At 41.9% G+C, this 21,965-nt stretch overlaps 1 pseudogene; it reads left to right on the top strand.

Annotated features, from left to right (window-relative positions):
* The first annotated feature begins 353 nt into the window (after positions 1-353).
* On the top strand, positions 354-20,022 carry LOC124657282 (annotated as a pseudogene).
* Positions 20,023-21,965: the final 1,943 nt, after the last annotated feature.

Here is a 21,965-nt window from a genome sequence, read left to right as displayed (position 1 = left end):
TAAAGATCCGAGGTTTTCTTCATCAGCTCAGTTATTTACCAAATAATGATTTACTCCAACTAGATTAGCTGGACACTTCCTGTCAAATGTGTAAATTAATAATATTATTAACATTTCCTTCAACAAAATAAGAGCTAATTAACCAAGTGATGAAAGTTTGTCTGAAGGAACCATTTTTTCTGTTTGTAGACCCGAGATTTCTCTTCAGTATATACGTCTGAATTAATCAATATAAGATTCCATCATCTAAAAAAATCATGTCCTCACATGTACTGTCTTGTTCTCTTGTTTCTTCAAGCTAGGACAAGGTGCCGTGGTATATAATTGGAGTGCTAATCAATTTCCAAGATAGTATGACTATTACAGAAAGCGACTTTGAGCGCATGATACTTGATGGAGACGTGGAGCCCATGCCCCTTCCATTCTCACTTCTGGCAGGAATCACAAACAATTTCTCTGATGAGATGGAAATTGGCAGAGGTGGATTTGCGGTTGTTTATAAGGTACGGTTAAACTAAACTCTCTCACTGTTCCCCACAAAGAAACTTAAACTCTCTTACTCTTCTGACTCTATGTGATAAAATTGTGGTTAATTTGAATCGAAATGTACACTCATGTTTCTTCACGCATTAATTGCAGGGAAATCTTGAAAATGTGGTTGTTGCTGTAAAGAGGCTGGTTAATACGTTCATGTACGAGACCGAGTTCATTCGAGAGGTTGAATGTCTCATGAAGACAAAACACAGAAATATAGTACGGTTTCTCGGCTATTGTGCTGACACACAAGGGCATGCGCTTAAGTACCACGGAAAATTTGTGTTGGCAGATCAACAAGAAAGATTGCTCTGCTTTGAATATTTATCTGAGGGAAGTCTTCATGAGTACATAACAGGAAAGTATTCTTCATGTTAGGATCTGGTTTGACACTGCGTTAAAATTAAGGATGTGAAGTACCTCAAGTACTAAACCTGTGCCTTTGTCATCTTCCAATTGCAGATCCATCGTGTGGACTTGAATGGAGAACTCGGTACACAATAATTAAAGGCATCTGCGAGGGGTTATTATATCTCCACCAAACAAATATTGTGCACTTAGACTTGAAGCCCGGAAACATACTGCTGGATAGAAATATGGTAGCAAAGATTACTGATTTTGGTCTCTCGAGGTGTTTCCAGGAAGAGCAAACCAGGATCATGGCTACAAAGATGGCTGGAACATTGTGAGTTCCCTAAAATGCTAATAAAATATATCTGAATCATTGTTTAGTCTGTTTGCTATTAATTATATCTCACTCCCGGTGCATATTAATTGATCACAAATATTTTCATGCAGAGGATACTTAGCACCTGAATTCGCTAGTCATGTGATCACGCACAAGTTTGACTTGTATAGTCTTGGCGTTATAATCCTGGAGATACTGACTGGATATAAGGGGTATCAAGACATTGCGAATGTAAGTATTTTTATAACTCTACTCCAAGAGATAGAGTCGGTTTGTGAAAATAAGAATTTACACCAATACCTCTGTATCCAATCATTCCGTTTTTGTTCGGTGTGTAATAAATGGATCTATACGGCTGTGTGCATCCTAGTTATGCAGAGGCCGGGTGTAATATTATTTGAGTAATAAAGCGCCCATTATGGAAAAAAATTCTGAAGAAAAAAATAGGCTATCATTGTAAATTGCACATATCAGCTGCAAAAGAAGCTAACATATTAAGAAAACAAAATTCACTATTGTAGAAGCCAGTATAACAAACTAAAGTGGTAGCTAAACAGAAAAATGAGCGTAATTTCTCTTGAGACGTACAATGGTCCATTGTTTTTAGATACTGATATCGTCTTGGTCCTGATCCTTCTCTAGCTATCCTTCCCTATTAATTCCTGAAAGAAAATTAACATAATATTGGTCTCAACAACACTCTACTAAAAGGTAAAAGGAAAGCAAACTAAAAAAGCCATCCGAAAACTATATTTATATAAGTTATTCGTATTTACTGGAACCACTGTACCTTTTGTTTCCACAGTAATAAAGGTATGTATTTACAATTTTCATGGAGCTAGGTTTGAGTAGAAACACCGCAAATGCACTTTACTTTCTTGGAGAAGTTGTTTCATTTGTTTGGTGTAAGTTGTTTGAACATCGTTGTGGTTTACATGTCAATATAAATTGCGTGAAGTTGTTTATATAGCGTGCTTACTTTAATTTATACATAAGGGGATGTTACTGATCCATTTCATACCTAATATTTACATTTATAGGTACTTGAAATTTGGAGTAATAGGGATGGAATATCACAGGACGTGTGGGAACAAATAAAAGTATGTGCTGACATTGGGATGGAGTGCATTGAATTCAACCCAACAAAGAGACCACATTCTATGGAGCACATAATTGAGAGACTTGTTGAAACGGAAAGTGCCGAGGTATATATATCTATATAACCGTACACACACATATTTTACCTTTCATTTCCCTCAAAGATATGTTAGTATTATTTACAAGTTGTTGTGTTGCAGTTAATCCCAGGAGCTGCACCCGTGGAGATGCTTAGTGTTCACCCATTGGAGCTATGCTTCCCCTTCGAATTAAACAAGTTGATCCCGTGCTCATTGAAGTTATTAAACAACAAAAATGAACACATGGCATTTAGGCTAATTATGGACAACAACGAGCAGCACTACAATGATTGCTTTGTAAGGCTACCAATATACGGAATTGTGCCACGGAGATCCACTTACACTCTTGTTGTGACAGCGGAATCACATCATGTGTATCTCCCTAACACAAATGATCTGATCCTTGAGTGCATTACATTGGGGGATGATGAACATATCGATATGTTCCAAAGCCAGCCGGATGAATATTTCATTGAGAAAGTCGATGACAATATGGGGATGAACCTGCAGGTGCAGGTGGTGAGGTTGAAAGCTGTTTTTACTCTGCCACAAGAGATCATAACATCATCACAGGTATATAAGCTATTAATTACTAAACAATTCCTTTCCAAATGTAGGGTTCATTTTGTTTCGCTAGGACGTACCTTTGACCAATAATTACTTCCTTAGTACTTGATATAAATCTTACGGAGTGATAAAAATATAGTTTTGAAGACGAATCTAGTGTCATCAATTTCAAGTCACATCATCTATGTATTAGCAAAGCAAATGTTGTTATAGAAAAACAAAAGCAATTACTGGTCAAAGCTAGCCATACAATTTAGTACTTAGGAAATCTAGTACACCTACAGCATACTACTACGTAGTAACTAATATGGATAACTAAATACTCTGCTGCTTTATTCTCCTTGTTCTCACTTGTATGTACGATACTTTTGGTTTGTATGTCTGGTGAATCCATGGTCATCATTCAATTTGGCAGCCAAACATGCCCGAAATCAAGGTATGATTTTATATTACCTTGCACCTGTTTTTCGGATTTGTGATGTGGGTGTGCAGTAAATCCCTGATGTGGTTCCCAGATGTTAAGCACACATCGCCCACCACGGAGCATGCATTCCTTGGACACAAACCATGGCGAGCAATGGTGTGTGAGTTGTTCTTTATAAACAAAACAAAACTCTATATGCATGTACATATGTACTAATTAATTAAGGAGGATGATTCAATTTCACCTTTTTGTTTTGTTGCGTGGATGCTCGAAATATCCATTGTTTTGAATATTCATGTTACCGCATTTGGTCATTGGATCATGTGTGTCCTATCATTCTGGCTAGGTTGTACAATCTCAGTGCCTGACTAGTGAAGAATATATATATATATTCATCTAATAGTTCTTCATTCAAGTCTTTCTTTTGTTGCCAGTCACGTGAGTGGCCTTTTTTGTTGATATGGGATGTACTTTGCGATTCATCCCTTAATTTTTTTGCAGGATAATAACAGGGGAAGAACTTGGGCATGTTCGCATTTGGAACTATCAGACACAGGCAAGTGACTGCATCCTCTCATTAGTTTAATGTCGTTTTAAACTACTGCGCTTTGGCAACTGACTAAGCAAACTTTTCTCAACATATACTGGCAGAAAATGGTTGATTCGCTTAAAATCTCAGATGCAAAAGGCATGCATCCTCTGACTTGTATGTTCATTCTTCTATCGATCATTACCCCCCGCATACTAATAAAATTTATCACACTCATTACAGTCACATGCATTAAATTTATTACACAAAAGCCATGGTTTGTGGCTGGGACGGATAGTGATCTCATCCATGTTTATGAGTACCGGGAAACAAAAATGAGGAAGATCACGAGTTTCAGAAGTTCTGGAAGCGTCCATTCACTGGCTGTTCATCCAACCAGGCCGTATTTGTTGTCATCGCATTATAGAGAAATGAAACTTTGGGACTGGGAAAAGGGATGGGAGTGCATCCAAACATTTGATGAAGAACACTCTGATACTATACTAAGGGTTGTGTTTAACGAAAACGACGCCATTGCTAGTGCTTCAGAGGATCACAGTGTAAAGGTATTTATCTGTTCTCGAATTCTCTCAAACTAACAATTTTTTCCACTAACCTTGATTTTGCTTGATTTTCTATATATGCATGGTGTGCAGGTTTGGAGTCTTAATTCTCCCACATCCAGGTACACTTTCTCTGAGCATTCAGACATAGTGAACTGCCTGGAGTTCTTCAGGTGTGATGGTCAGGAATACTTGGTTACCGCCTCTGATGATAAGACTGCTAAGGTCTGGCAACCAATCTGATTGGAAAAAACCCATACATTCTTGTTACTGTGGTGTAGTAATGCATGCTTTCTTTTTTGTCAAATCAGATATTGGACATGCAGAAAATGAAATGTGTACGTACACTGGAAACGTTGTCCCCGGTTATGTCTGTTGTGTACCTGCCCATACTTCATATTCTAGTTACAGGTTCGAAAGATGGATGTATTTCTTTGTATAGGACTGTCAAGTCCAGGTAATCTGAAAGTAGTTCTACTTATATATTAATTGTTGTCATGTATTTCACTAGCTGATTGACTTATTGATGATTTATTTAATTAATAATTCCTGGCTCATATATAGGATAAATTTGCACTCGCCCAGGCTTGAGAGAATTTTCAATATTGGATGTGTCGGTGGTGACGTCCACAGTCTTGCATATTTGTTGGGAAGGTATGTAGCCGATAACTTTTATTGTCATGTGTTTGTTCATTCCTTCTGTTTCACTGAATTAAATATATAAAGTGTACTTATTTCGATATCTTTCTCTGTTAGTATTGTGATTGGAAAAGAAAGCACAGTTGCAATTATGAATATCGATAATAATGTGAATAACTTGGAGCGAACAATGGATGATTATGGTGAACCACTTTCAAGTACATATAATTTTATGAGGGCACCAGCGATTGACACAACTTCCGAGGTACATATATGTGTAATTAAATATAAATCGTTTGATAAGCTGGCTAGATTTCTTATAAATTTAGCTAGGTTTAAAGTTTTGCAACTTCTCATACATGCAGAATACGTCTGGCAGCAGCAGCTGCAGCAGAAGCAAGCTACTTGATGTAGTGCTGAATCTGATTGGCTTCCCCTGTGAACCCGAGTATATATTATGGTCACTGCACCTGACAAACAAGACATTTGAATGTGTTGCATTTAGGCTTACGGACAGGAGATCGAGTAGCATTGAGGCCTTGCCAAAGCTGCCGCTATACGGCATTGTGCCCTGCAGATCCGCTTACACTTTGATTGTGTCGACAACAAAAGAGGAGCTTTCTAGAGTAATGAAATCAAAGTTTGAACCCATCGTACAGAGCAGTACATCAGGGAATAATTATGCTACACTATTCATGAACCAAGAGGAGTGTCGTGACTTTTTTGAGGAAGCCAAAGAGATGGGGAAGGGTGTGCATGAGGTGGCAGTATTACTAAAAGGGGATTATCATGTGCGCCAATCAAGAGAGACAAACTCCGAGGTAAAAAGTAGGAAGACACCATTTCTCTGCTCTAATTTATTATATTTACCACTATGAATTCAAAGCTTACATTTTTTGGCGGGAAAATTCATAGTAAGTTGGTGTGCCCTTTTATCTCTTTTTGTTTTACCCTGATTTAAGGGAACCCAGAGACATTTTTTGCTGTCATGGACGGCTCTAAAATTGCATTTCCAAACACTATTTGCATAACATTAACATCAATGGCTTTGTCCGAAACAATCCGAGTAGGCTAGATCTGAAAACCAACCGAAATTTATGGAAACCTGAAAGAGAAAGACTGGAAAGAGTAAATAAAGTACGACTAAACTACAATTCTGACACATGAATTGCTAATTCTATGCAGTCCTATTAGGAGCCGAATTTCTTGGTATATTGCAATTTCTCATGTCCATTTTACCGCCCTCCCATGCCAACTTTGGTTGCCCTCTACCCCTCCTAGGAATTTCCCTACCCTTCGGGATTCCACTGTATATGTAGTCCTATCTAGAACCTTCTTTTGTTGTGTTAGGTGATCAAAATTACTTCAGAGTCGGTTTGGTTTTTCAGCTTCCAAATATGGGTCGGCTTGCATTCCATATGGCGCCCGTGTTGTAATCATCTAGCTAGTTATTTCCTAGTTAGCTGCATACAAGTGAGAGTACTAGTCGGTGTCTACTTGAGTCGTACTAGGATACGTAGTAGGTGTGTCTGAGTATGAGTCAGGCCAAGGGTCGGCAGCTATGTCTATATAAGCTAGGGCATGCGGTCTATTGTAATCACAAGAAAAACGAAAAGCAATAAAGAAAATTTACAAGGCACGACACGTGCCTATGGCGATCTATTTTGTTGTTGTGTTCGTTGTGTGTGGTCTGGTCGTGTGAGCTTAAAACGGATAACCGAAATGCCTTCCTTGTGTTTCCGTCCTGGTTGAAGTTCCAGCGAAATCGTATATGAGAAGTTGCGTTGCGTGTATACAGCGAGCTGTGTTGCCACTGGACCCATTGATTTGCCACAAGATCGCACGTTTGATCCTAGGCAAAGCTAACATGTTGTACTGCACGTCTCCAAGATTGCATGCCAAACAAGATAACGTTAACATTAAAGCCTTTGTCCCAAGCACTTTGGACACCCAAACAAGACAACCGTGAAAAAATGCTAATTGATGTATTAGATAGGTTGGATATAAGGATTATGACTCTAGCCAAATTCTCTTTATAGGTATGCTAATCATGTAAGAGCACAGAGTGACAAACTGTAATTCTACTACTTACTGTCTGATAATGTGGATGAACAAAAGAAAGAAGATAGGTGAGAGTCAACGAGTAGTTTGTACACAGATTGCAGGTAGATTATGTCCTATCTTGGGATCATGACCCCTAGTCCTACAGATTGCAGGTAGATTATGTCCTAGTACAAGGGGTTGTTTCAATGAGTAATTGTCAAAGAACTTAGGCCTCTGTGGCTTCCATGGTGTTTGTGCAATGTCAATCATTTTCAGGTTGGGGATCCTCCTTTTATATAGTCGTGAAGCTATGCCTTGGCGGGCAATGAACTATCTCCGGTTAGAACTCATTTTCCTCCACTGACCTGAGAGCAACATTCATTAGTAGAACGGTATACTGGGTACCTGCCGGTTGGTTCATCATATTCTATTATTCTTACACATTTTGGTCGTGCCTAGTTCTTGTTTGGTGGTGGTGTGCTTGCGTCCAGTTCTTTAATGTCTATGATTCCTATTCTCCTATTCTTACATTTTGGCCGTGGCTAGTTCTTGGCCAGTGGTGGTGTGCTTGTGGAGAAGGTCCAGCAATTATACCAATTACAATTGTGATTGGAACCAATTAAACCATTTTGGTGGCCATGGAGGCTTTTTTGAGGTTTGTCATCTGTTGTTGTGCTCTTGGGTGAGCGATCTGTCAGCCGATAGCATGACGTTCATCGATTGTGCGCTAGAGGACTCAGTGTGGCCTCTTCCTCTTCGATAACATAGGTAGTTTGATGACCTAGGTTGGTCATGAGTGTCAATGTCCCAGAAGACAGGGCCCTTTGGGGTGTCTGGGTTAACAAAGCCCCTTGGGATGCTGCAACACGGTTGATCTCCTAATTAACAATATATGAAAGATAATGACCTTAAGCCACAAGCAATCTCTTCTTATTTTGGGTTCTATGATGATGGAGCGTAATTTTGTGTTTGTCCATGTGTTTTATAATTATAAGATGTTATCAGCACTAGCACCGGATCTTAGTTGTAGTATTGATTTTTCTGATTTAATTGTTTAAAATCACACTGGATATCCTTTCTCTAAGCGAATCATTGTATTGCCAGTTGTAAGCGGGTAGATATGTTGTACACTGACAGATTGATGTATCCTTTTTATTAATACATTATATTTTGTTGATGGTACTATGCACTATGTAGCCGGCATTGATCCAACCAAGAATGCAGGTACAGGTTTTCTTTTCTCTTGCATACATTTTCGAACTTTGAGGTAGTGTGTTCATAATGTTGACTAGAGTTTCATTTGATTAGATCACATCCATGAACAATTCAGACGAGGAGCTATGTTCTTTAGATGCACATCCGACAGAGCAATGGTGAGTGCATATCATAATAGTCATAACGGAAAATTTCTTTTATTCGGGTGAATATGTCATCACACCATATGATTAATTTATTATTGTCACACAGGATTATAACTGGTCATGCGAATGGGCAAGTTCGCACATGGAACTATGGGACACAGGCAAGTTCATGCATTCTCGACGCATTCTCTTGGCTATTACTCGGCATCGCTTACATGATGGTAGATATTGCATACATTGTGTGAGATGGTCGTGTCACTACTACAGATGAGGTCTATTGTTTACAGTATATTACCTGAACACACATTCAGTTGCTATGGAGGGACAAAAAAATTATAATTTAAATATTTCATATCTATATCTATATAGCTAATAATAAAGTACGAAGTGTTTAAGTGATTCCGTCCGTGTTTATTGTTTGGGTAGTGCTGAGTGTCCCCCGGAGGGTCGGAACTCCCGATCCCCCACCTCCACCGATTGACACGTGTCCACAACCTTTTTCCTGTTTCCCGCATCATCCTCCACGAACTGCCCCATGATGGAAAAAAAAGCACGCAAAAAGGGATCGAAAATCCCACACTGCAATTCCTACCACCCCGTCCCCACCGCCCCTCTCGGTTGCCTCTGGTGAGAGACCTTGACGGCGTTGACCACGCTGGTTGCACCGCCGCACGCCTCAGGTAGCATCGCCGCTTGCCAAATGTAGCACCGCCACCATCCTTTTGTAGCACCGCCACCAGCCTTTCGTAGCACCACCGCTGGCCAAATGTAGCATCGCCGGCGGCCTCCGACGTCGCTTGCAGCGCCGGCCGACGCTGCGTTTAGCAAACTCCGCTGACGCTGCGTGTAGCAAACGCCGTTGCCGCTTGTAGCACCGGCCGACACTGCGTGTAGCAAACGCCGCCACCATTTGTAGCACCGGACGACGCTGCGTATAGCAAACGCCGTTGCCGCTTGCAGCGAAATGACGTCGGCCTCCGATGTCGTCTGTAGCACCGGCGGACGCTGCGTTTAGCAAACATCACCGCCGCTGGTAGCACAGGCCGCCGCTGCGCGTAGAAACACTGCCGCCCCTTGCTTGTAGCAAACACCGCCCCCGCTGTATGTAGCAAGCTCCTCCGCGGCCCCTTGAGGCAAATAGGAGTTGGCCTTGTAGCATGCGCCGATGCCGTTTGTAGCAACCACCGACGCCGCCTGTACGAGGCAGAAGAGCTACAATGTCGACGGCCCGGCCATCCGAGCCCTAGCCCGAGGCTGGCCCTAGCCGGTGGGCCGCGCATCCGCTGCCGCTAACCGCCCCCTCTTTGGGCGCCCGCGACTCGGCCCGAGGCTGCCGTTGCGGTCAGCCGCGTCCACCGCCGCCGACTGCCCGCTTTCTGGCTGCCCTCGTCTGAGAGAGAATGGAGATAGCCCATCGAGAAGATGGCGAGGGACTGCGCTGCGGTGGTGCCCCGGCGAGGGAGGAATTGCGGATCGTAAGTCGTAACAGTAGCAGCCAGCGGCCCAAGTTTGTAGTATCATTTGCTAGATGGGGAGAAGTCATTGCTTTATTAAGTGTGGTGCCGGATGCAAAAGGAAGGTTTGGTTCTGGTGTCAATTTGCAGTTCTTTGGTGAAAGCTACTGAACTCCATCTTTTCATGTTGCTATCAGACGTACTATTCAATTTTCAGAGTGGTATTTGACTATTAAATATTCAGATTGTTACTTCACAATTTATGTCAGGTTGTGTTCTCTGCATCACAGCAAGAGGAAACCTAGACAGTGCGCAACAGATCAACGGCCATTAAATATATCTATCTGGCACGTATCGAATTTCTTCTAGAAGGATTCCTCTGTTTAAGTAATATATAGTTGCCTAAAATATACTAGTACATGACAGTGCCATCGTAGTTCTTTAATATCAAACGTTAGTTTGAAGAATGAATTTCCTTAGTGTTTTTTTTTTTTTGCAAGAACTAAACATTTTGTGATATGGGGTTGCCCGATCTTCTCAGTAAGCGACGGGTGGTGATGAATACACGATGGTAGCAGCGGATGGAATCGATGATGATGAGGAGGATAACTTGTATGACGTCGACGAAGTCTCTCGATTGATTCCTGATGCCAACGCAACAGCTCTCAACCCTGCAAGATATTCGCAACTCCACACACTTGCGCACGTAGCCGCCGACCACGAAGCGGTAGATTGCAATCTTCTAATCCCCAATGGAACAGCAGATCACACAATAGCATAAAACTCCAGATCGTAACGAATTGGAGAGTTGGGAAACAATAGTTTTGCTTAGCAAACAACTATGAACTAGGGTTTATCTTAAACGTGGTCTAAAGCAGCTAGGGGGCGTCCTGGGCACTTATATAGGTTTCCGGGACGAGTTCTGGTCGAAAAGATAGAAGAATAACCGACCCAGAATAGATCTGGTCGAGACAGACTCGGACAAATCCGGTCTGGAATCCGGTCAACCGGGCCAGGGACCGGGTCGGCCGGTCTGGGGTCCGTCAACCGGGCGGCAACCGGAAACTTCGCAACTTTCCGGTTTTTGCCCGGTACGATAAATCTCATCCGGTTGGCGGCCGGTTGGCGACCGGTCGACCGGGCCAGGGACCGGGCTGGCCGGTCTGGTGGCCGGTCTGACCGGGTTCTGGACCGGCCTGGACGTCGTCTTCTCCTCTCGCGCATGCCTCCCGCTCCTCCCTCGCGCGTCCATGAGATATCTTCTTGTCCAGCTCCATGTCTAGCTTCACGGCCATCTTGACGTCCGTCTTCATGTCCAGCTGCTCCTCTACTCCTCGTGCGACGCTCGTCTCCTCTTGATACCTGATGATACATAAGTAATAGGACTTAGGCAGTATAAAGTTCTCATCAATCAAAGTACCGTTTAGAAACAAGTTCACCTGTTGTTTAAGTAGCTTCGCACGAGCCCTTGTAATTGGTCCAATCCGAACTTCATTGGACTTGAGCTTCACAGCAGGTTCATCTTCATTTATCAATGACGGAGGTAGTGGTGAAGTAGGGATGTCCTCATCATCTCCCCCCCTTCAAAAGGCGTCGACCTCGACGCTCCAAGGTCTTCTCCGTCATATGGTGTCAAATCAGCAACATTGAAAGACCTCGACACCAAACTCATCAACTGGAAGATCTATCGAGTATGCATTATCATTGATCTTGGCAAGCACTTTGTAAGGACCAGCACCACGAGGCTTCAACTTAGACTTCCGCAGCTTCGGGAACCTATCCTTGCGAAAATGTACCCAGACCATATCACCAGGCTTGAACAACATCTCTTTGCGCTTCTTGTTCATCCTTGCAGCATTTCTCTTGCCTTTCTTCTCGATCAACTCTTTAGTCTTCACATGGATCTTACGCACAAAATCTGCCCTCTTGGATGCCTCCATATTAACTCTCTCATGTATGGGCAAAGGCAACATGTCAAGTGGAGTAATGAGTTTGAAACCATACACCACCTCAAAAGGACACAGCTCTGTGGTAGAATGTACCGCCCTGTTGTAAGCAAACTCCACATGCGGCAAACACTCTTCCCACTCCTTCAGGTTCTTCTTGATCATGGATCTCAACAGTTGTGACAAGGTTCGATTCACCACCTCAGTTTGACCATCAGTTTGGGGATGATAAGTAGTACTGAACAGTAGCTTTGTCCCCAGCTTTCCCCAAAGTGTCTTCCAGAAGTAGCTCATGAACTTCACATCACGATCAGAAACAATAGTCTTCGGGACTCCATGTAATCGAACAATCTCCCTGAAAAACAGGTTAGCAATATGCGACGCATCGTCGCTTTTGTGGCAGGCAATAAAGTGTGACATTTTAGAAAATCTATCCACTACCACAAATATAGAATCATGGCCTCTTTTAGTACGCGGCAAACCCAACACAAAATCCATACTTATATCCTCCCATGGTGTAGTAGGTGCCGGTAACGGAGTATACAAACCGTGAGGCTTCAGCTTGGACTTGGACTTGTTGCAAGTAATGCACCTCTTCACATATCTGTCCACGTCCCGCCTCATCTTTGGCCAATAAAAGTGATCAGCGAGCATGAGTAGCGTCTTCTCACGCCCAAAGTGACCCATCAAACCTCCAGCATGTGATTCCTGCAATAAGAGCAAACGCACAGACGATTCTGGAACACATAGTTTGTTAGCTCTAAACAAGAACCCATCGTGTATGTGATATTTTTCCCATGCTTTACCAATAACACACAAGCGGTATGGTTCAGCAAAATCATGATCAGTCGCATATAAATCACATAACACCTCTAATCCAGGAATTTTAACATCAAGATGAGTTAACAACATAGTCTTCCTAGATAGAGCATCAGCAACAATATTATCTTTTCCCTTCTTATGCTTAATAATGTACGGAAAAGACTCAATGAACTCAACCCACTTAGCAAGACGCCTATGCAAAGTAGATTGGGCTTTCAGATATTTCAAAGCTTCATGATCAGAATGTATGATAAATTCTTTTGGCCACAAATAATGTTGCCAAACCTCAAGAACTCTAATTAAAGCATACAATTCTTTATCATATATTGGATAGTTCAACTTAGCACCAAAAAGTTTCTCAGAAAAATATGCAATTGGGCGACCCTCTTGCATCAACACACCACCAATTCCAATACCACTAGCATCACATTCAATCTCAAATTGCTTATTGAAATTAGAAAGTGCAAGCAACGGTGCAGAAGTTAACAATCGTTTCAGTTCATCAAAAGCATGATCTTGGGCAACGCCCCACTCAAATGCAACACCATTTTTAGTCAATTCATTCAAAGCTGCAGCAATAGTAGAAAAATTGGGCACAAAACGGCGATAAAACCCAGCTAGACCATGAAAACTTCTAACTTGACTCACATTCATGGGAGTAGAACAATTTTGAATAGCTTCAATTTTAGACACATCTACTTCTACTCCATCCTTAGAGACAACATAACCCAGAAATATGACCTTATCTTTGCAAAATGTGCACTTCTCAAGATTACCATAGAGTTTACTATCACGCAACACTTGCAAAACATGTCGAATATGTATAATATGATCAGATTCATTGTGGCTGTAAATTAATATGTCATCAAAATACACAACCACAAACTTGCCAATAAAATCACGTAAAACATGGTTCATCAGTCTCATGAAAGTGCTAGGTGCATTAGTCAAACCAAAAGGCATTACTAACCACTCATATAAACCAAATTTTGTTTTAAAGGCTGTTTTCCACTCATCCCCTTCTTTCATCCTAATTTGATGATAACCACTACGCAAATCAATTTTAGTGAAAACAGCAGCACCACTCAATTCATCTAGCATATCCTCTAAACGGGGAATAGGATGACGATATCGAATAGTAATATTGTTTATCGCTCTACAATCTACGCACATACGCCATGTACCATCTTTCTTAGGAACAAGAATAACAGGAACAACACAAGGACTAATGCTTATGCGGATATAACCTTTGTCGAGTAGCGCTTGTACTTGCTTCTGTATCTCCTTCGTCTCTTCGGGATTCGTTCTATATGGCGCCCTATTGGGCAGCGATGCTCCGGGGATCAAGTCAATTTGATGCTCAATACCTCGCAATGGTGGAAGTCCGGCGGGTACCTCGTCCGGAAACACGTCGCTGAATTCCTGCAAAACATTACCAAGAGGAAGAGGGGTCATGTCGTTAGAAACCAAAACCGTACCCTTGTACATGAACACAATAGGCATGGCTGTAGGATCCTCACAAAATTCTCTCATGTCTTGTTTGGTGGCTAATGAAACTAAGGAATTCACTCTCTCACTTTTCATTATATCACTCACGGCATTACAATTCTCTCGCCTATCTATGGATGCATCCTCCAAGTTTACTTCAATCTTCTGACGAGACTCATTGACAATTTGCTGCGGTGACATAGGCTGTAAGTTAATTTTCTTGCCCTTCAACTCCAAGTGATATGTATTGGCGCGGCCATTGTGTTGCACAGAACGGTCATAGAGCCATGGCCGGCCCAACAGTAGATGGCAAACCTTCATAGGAACCACATCGAAGTCAATGGAATCCTTATACGGCCCAATCTCAAAATCAACACGCACCATGTGGCTCACCTTCATCTCACCATTATTGCTCAACCACTGAATATAATATGGATGTGGGTGCGGTAGATACTTCAGTTTCAGCTTGGCACATAACTCTTTGCTTGCTAAATTGCGACAACTTCCGCCATCAATAATAACCTTGCAAGCTTTATCAGGACCAACTAGTGCCTTTGTTTGGAACAAATTACAGCGCTGTGTAGATGCACTTGATCTGCACATTAAGAACACGCTGCGAGACAACAATAGTTTGAGCTTCAGAAGGAAAAGCACCATAACCATCGCTATCATAATCATCCTCATCTGGAGCATTTGGATCAACATCATCTCCAGTTTCATACTCATTGTCCTCATTAATGATCATAACTTTGCGGTTAGGACAATCCTTCTTGAAGTGACCCTTGCCACCACATGTATGACAAACCATATCACGGTTGCGTGCTGTCGACATATTAGAACTAGTCCCACTTGCTACAGGGACGGGCTTCTTTGTGTTAGACACATTGGAGACCGGCTTGCTAGACGAAGTAGGGACATCCGCAGGGCGCGATGATGGCACCATGGAGGGCGGCGCGCGGGGTGTGTAGCGCCCAGCGCCTGTAGTACGGCCCTTCATTTGCAGTTCTTCGGCCAACTGTGACTCAGCTTCTCTTGCATGATGTAGTAGCTCATTCATAGTAGCATAGCTGTGGTGACGCACAATGCCCTTGATATTAAACCGCAGACCATTCAGAAAACGCTGTAGTGTCATCCCAAGAGACTCACGGACACGGGCACGTTGCATAAGCATCTCCATCTCCATGTAGTAAGCATCAACCGTCAACACACCTTGCTTCAATTAGGTCAACTTGTTAAAGACGGAACGCAAGTAATTGGTAGGCACAAAACGAGCTCTCATTGCCGCCTTCATAGCACGCCATGTGATAATAGGCAGCTCACTATCTTCTTCTCGAGCACTCACAAGTCCATCCCACCAACGCAATGCATAGCCATCAAATTCAGAGGAAGCAAGCTTGATCTTCCTATCTTCGGTATAGTCAGGATGTAAACGCCATAATCTCTCAATCTTCAGCTCCCATGTAAGATATTCTTCAACATCAGTACCTCCTTCAAATCTGGGAATTGAGAACTTGGACTTACCCAAACCATCGTCTTGTTGTTGGGGAACACGTTGGGCTCCGACGGGGACAAAACCACGACCACGGAAATCACCAACACCACGGCCAATACCACGACCCATACCACGCCCTTGAGCATTAGCAGCTTCAGCATTGTCGCCCTGCACACTGCCATCGTCATCATGCGGTGGTTGTTGTGGTTGCACCATTGTACGTATTTCTCCAACGGCGTTTGTCAAAGCTTGTATAGATGCTTGAAGAGTCGTCACCGATGTTTGAACGGTATTAACCGCTGTAGTAGCCTCATCGACCTTCAAGTGTACACTCTGAATATCCTTGTCCAACGCGTCATTGGCAACACGGATTTCACGTTGTAGGTGATCACGTAGTGCCTCATACTCCAGCCAAGTAACTGTCGTTGTTGGATCCTTCTTCTGCATCACATCAACATCCTCAGTAGACATGATTAGTAGGTTAGTGCACTAAACAAAAATCTTTGGTGGTACGCTCACAACTCACTCAAAACTGATAAGAAAGGTAAATCTTACCGCTCCAAAGTGAATTAGTATTGCTTACCAACTTGGATTGACGGACTAGTGCACGGATGTAACGAAGCGAATATCAAGGGTATAATAACAAATCACACGACAAAGCAGGATATATGTGGGGCTGTAGGTGGGCTACCTATTTGCACCAATAACAAGCTCTAGCGCTGACCGTAGACAACCAATGATACTCACACAAGGCGATATAATGGGGCAATGCAACTATATGTGGGAAAGGTTGCAATGCACGAGAGAGACGCTAGCAAAGCTCAATGAGACAGGCACAAGATTGCTCAACTACGGGTGCAGTAAAGTAAACTTAGGCCTTCACTTGATTCAACTAGCACTTCACTTTTCTTTTTGGATTTTTCTTTTTTGTATAACACACGCAGCTATGTAGCTCTTTTTGCTTCTTTTCAATTTTTTTTTTTTTTTGATATATGACACAACTCCTTGATAACACGGCCAACAGAAAAAATGCAAAGCACCGATAACCTAACGAGCAGCCTGTCGAGCGGTAAAACTAGTCTCTTCTGGGGAAGTTCCTAGTCACTTTATATCGATAGGCTGTGTCTATGGTTGGGAACAAGCACACTGTACGCTATGTGGACTCGGAGTAACAAAACTGACACCACTAGATATAGTAACACAAGATGATAGAGTAAACTCAAACCCTAAAATACTAGATAGAAAGAAAAGAGACGCAAAAACAACTACGAAAAGCAACTAAAACTCGAAATTAGTGCAATCTAAGGCTATGGCAAACCCTAACCCTAACTTTTTATGGCTTTTTCTGGATAGGAAACACTCACAACTCAACTATGGGGTGGATTGTGGATGGCTTACCGAGGAAAACTGGAAATCTGATACCAAGATGATATGGGGTTGCCCGATCTTCTCAGTAAGCGACGGGTGGTGATGAATACACGATGGTAGCAGCGGATGGAATCGATGATGATGAGGAGGATAACTTGTATGACGCCGATGAAGTCTCTCGATTGATTCCTGATGCCAACGCAACAGCTCTCAACCCTGCAAGATATTCGCAACTCCACACACTTGCGCACGTAGCCGCCGACCACGAAGCGGTAGATTGCAATCTTCTAATCCCCAATGGAACAACGAGATCACACAAACTTTTAGTAGCATAAAACTCCAGATCGCAACGAATTGGAGAGTTGGGGAACAATAGTTTTGCTTAGCAAACAACTATGAACTAGGGTTTATCTTAAACGTGGTCTAAAGCAGCTAGGGGCGTCCTGGGCACTTATATAGGTGTCCGGGACGAGTTCTGGTCGAAAAGATAGAACAATAACCGACCCAGAATAGATCTGGTCGAGACAGACTCGGACAAATCCGGTCTGGAATCCGGTCAACCGGGCCAGGGACCGGGTCGGCCGGTCTGGGGTCCGGTCAACCGGGCGGCAACCGGAAACTTCGCAACTTTCCGGTTTTTGCCCGGTACGATAAATCTCATCCGGTTGGCGACCGGTCGAGCGGGCCAGGGACCGGGCTGGCCGGTCTGGTGGCCGGTCTGACCGGGTTCTGGACCGGCCTGGACGTCGTCTTCTCCTCTCGCGCATGCCTCCCGCTCCTCTCTCGCGCGTCCATGAGATATCTTCTTGTCCAGCTCCATGTCCAGCTTCACGGCCATCTTGACGTCCGTCTTCATGTCCAGCTGCTCCTCTACTCCTCGTGCGACGCTCATCTCCTCTTGATACCTGATGATACGTAAGTAATAGGACTTAGGCAGTATAAAGTTCTCATCAATCAAAGTACCGTTTAGAAACAAGTTCACCTGTTGTTTAAGTAGCTTCGCACGAGCCCTTGTAATTGGTCCAATCCGAACTTCATTGGACTTGAGCTTCACAGCAGGTTCATCTTCATTTATCAATGACGGAGGTAGTGGTGAAGTAGGGATGTCCTCATCATTTTGTTTTTTCCACTTAGATCAACCAACCAATATTAGCTTACGGTCCAGTTTATGTATGTATGGTTATAAGATAGCACAAAAGTTATACTTACTCCGTTCAATAAACAAAGTCTTAACTCATGTTACATCTAAATTTAGACAAAGTTAAGATATCCTTTATTGGATAGAGGAAATATTTTTATTTTGAGTTCTTTATTCGTTTGATTGCATACTGAAGTAACAAAATCATTTCTAATTACTTGCAGGGATCAACACATACGTTTAAAGTCTCCGAGCGACCAGGCATCATTTTCGACACTTCTCTATCTAATTATGCTTCTTTCTTCATATATACACGAAGATACTGATAATTTATTAATTGATCACTACTCCTGCCGCAGTTTCTTCAATTAAAGTTGTTGCACGGGAGAAATGGATTGTTGCTGCGACATCTGACGGTTTCATCCATGTGTACAACTGCACCCGTATGACACAAATTAAAAGAAAATGGAGTATCAAAGAAAATGATCATTGCACTCTCAGATCACTAGCCGTACATCCAACTGAGCAGTATATGTTATCAACATCGATGAAACTCTGGAAATGGAACAAGGGCTGGGATTGCATACACAATTTTTTCGTTGCTGCACATCAAGTAGCATTTAATCCAGACGACGCTAACTGTTTTGCGAGTGTCTCAGGGCAATGTGTAGTAGAGGTCTGGCCAGCAGGGTTTCCTTAATCCGATCAAACTAAAACTCCATATTACTTAGGAAGATTTTTTTTTCTACGTAGTAGAACTTAACTCAATCCTTAAGTGTATGTTTGATGTCCAGGTTTGGAGCCTTGCTTCTCGCCGATCCAACTATACAATGTCTGGGCATTTGGGCGACGTGAACTGCCTTGAATTTTTCACAAGAGATGATGGCCAGTATCTGATCACTGGCTCTGATGATTGTACTGCCAAGGTACCTATTTGTTCTATAGTGATCGAACACACTACACTAGCTAATCAAAATTCATACGGTAAGTACGTGTGCATGTAGTTAGCGTTACTAATGCTAATAGCTAATTCTTTGTTTCTGTCCATCAAATTAGATATGGGACTTGCAGAAAAAGGAATGCATCCATACAATGGAAGCTATCATGTCTCCGGTTATTTCGGCCATTTCTCTTCCAGGTCGTCCGTATCTAGTTACAGGTTCAAAACATGGTACTGTTCAACTGTGGAGCTCCACTGATTTCAGGTAATCATCAGCTCATTATATGCCATTTCCCTTTAACACATTAAACAGCCCAGTTGTTGGCTTGTTGCACATGAACAACAACTAATTTATATTGTTATCATTATATAGTAAAATAAAATATTAGCCCCTATTTTGTACCTAGCTTCTTACCTGTGATATTTGTATTCGCGCGCAGGCTAAAAAGAACCATTAATTTTTGTGGCGGTGGACCGGTTCGGGGTCTCCTCTGTTTGGCGGGTTCACGAAGGTATCTTTTATTGTCCTTTCTATTGAATCTTTTGGCTGCCTAAGATCAAAGATTCGCTGCGTGTCCCGCAGGTCGAAGCAATCATAGAACTTAAGCTAAATAGTAACCAACAAACCAATCATTGTTGCCCTTTCTTCAAACTTCTGTACAGTTTGTTCGCATTTCCTATATATGATGTCAATCTCGAAAATCAGATCATATTTGTGTGGCAGGGTTGTTATTGGACAGAAGGATAAAGTGTCAATCATGGAAATTGACGATGAAGAAGTGGCTTCTATTGGACAAAACGAAGTTGTGTCAATCATGGAAATTGGTGAAGAGGAAGAAGAGGTCTGACTAGCAAGGACGGCAGTTACTGATAATTCAGTTGTGCGACATAATCCAAGTCTTGATGTTAACTGCCCAAGCTGTTCGGTGAATGCTTTTAGTTTGGGTTACCTGTTCCCTACTCTCATTATGTGTTGCTATTATTATATGAGGCCTTTTGTGGTACCCTCAAATAAACCATAGCCGTTTATTTTGGTCAATTCAATGGACTATAGCTGTTTACTAGAGCATTGTAGCGTGCGTTGCGCCCGTCCATCTCAACGAAAAAATAGAATCTTCTAGAAAATACGAACAATGATATCAACTCATAAAAATATAACTATGCATAAGACTTCCGTTGCCCAACGTAAAATGGTATGCCAGCACTTATTGAACCTTTTGTATATATGCGCCCTAATTTGATAAAATTATAGCAGCGTCTCAATGAATTACAAATAACAATTCTATTATCACTATTATATTGTGAAGGTCTCAGATATTCAGTTTTTAGATACTGACCATACAAACAAGCACAGAGAATAGAATGATTTAGCCCCCTTTTTTTGTGTAAGTAGAAAAGTAGTGGATCATACAAAACTTTTTTTTCATCCTTCAATACGTATGGAGAAAAGGAAAGCCAGCAGGGGAAATTAATTTTACTACATAAGTACCTAAATTTCACTGTTCAATGAAACCCAAGAATTACAAAAAATAAAATGTACTGAAAGATGCGCCCTATGTACCATGAGGAAGAAGTAACAGAATTTCTGAAAGGTAAAAGCCTCGAAAGCTTGTCATACTTATACCAGCAGAATCCTGACTGTAATCATACTACGCAAGTGAAAGAATTATGATGAACGTAAATCCATCGTACTTTATCAAATTAATTGAACTTACTAATGGTGAAACATAGTTGAATAAGCTTGTAAATACTTCCTCCGAGGCATATTACTTGATGCTAACATAGATGTATCGATATATCTATGTTAGCATCAAGTAATATGGATCGGAGGGAGTACTGTAACTTTAGCAACATTAGGTAAAGGCTACTGTGTACATCAGAGACACTGACTAATATGGTGTTTGTGTAAAAGCACTGATGAAGGTGTTGTAATAGCAGGAAAACAGTGATATTTGTAGTCCTGCACCCCAAGTGAACCACTGAAGCACAAGCATTTTAAAAACCAGAGGTGAAGAAATGGGGAAATCCACTTCGGCTCAGGGTGCATATGCACCTGTTGTGTGAAAACACATTTTGAAGTGTCAAAAAATTCTAAAATAAAATTTTGCATGTATATCTAAAATATTTTATGTTCGTACACAAGTTTCTAGAAAAAAAATTGTGTCTCGTGTAAAAAAGATATATTTTTATGCTCCAACACGACTACGTACGGGATATTTTTTGTCTTTTTTGTACATGCCACATAAAATGTTGTTTCTCCACGAAAACTTGTGTACGAACATAGAATGAACATAGAATGTCACGATGCGCACCAAAAAATTTATTTCAGAAATTTTTAACATTTTAAAAAAAATTATTAATTTTTATATGCTCCTATGACCCAAAACACCACCTTCGAAGAAATGAGGCTTTTGTGCATCTGAAAAGCAATTGTCTGCACTAAATCTATTTCTATGAGTTACTGATGAGATATCTATACCTAATAATAGCAAAAGAGCTTCAAAAAAAAAAAAAGAGCTTCTTGTTGGTTTGTTTGTTATTGCCTCTGATTTTCATCTAAATTACATACCCTGCCACGGCGTAGTCAAAAAAAAAATAACGATTCGTTCTTATTGTTGCCTCCCCTCGGCTTAGCCCAACTGCGTCGCTCACCGTCCTTGAATGGATCCATCACCAAATCCATCCCGTCCCCGACCCTCCATCTTTTCCACAAATGCCACGCGGACGCACGCTCCTCTCGCCTTGGCCATCTCCCTCCTCCGCACGATTCCTCGCCGCCAGCGCAGAGTAG

The sequence above is a fragment of the Lolium rigidum genome, chromosome 5, assembly GCF_022539505.1.
Source record: "Lolium rigidum isolate FL_2022 chromosome 5, APGP_CSIRO_Lrig_0.1, whole genome shotgun sequence".
In the NCBI taxonomy this organism is placed as follows: Eukaryota; Viridiplantae; Streptophyta; class Magnoliopsida; order Poales; family Poaceae; genus Lolium; species Lolium rigidum.
The sequence above is the reverse complement of the archived record's forward strand: the minus strand, read 5'-3'. Positions and strand labels throughout refer to the sequence as shown.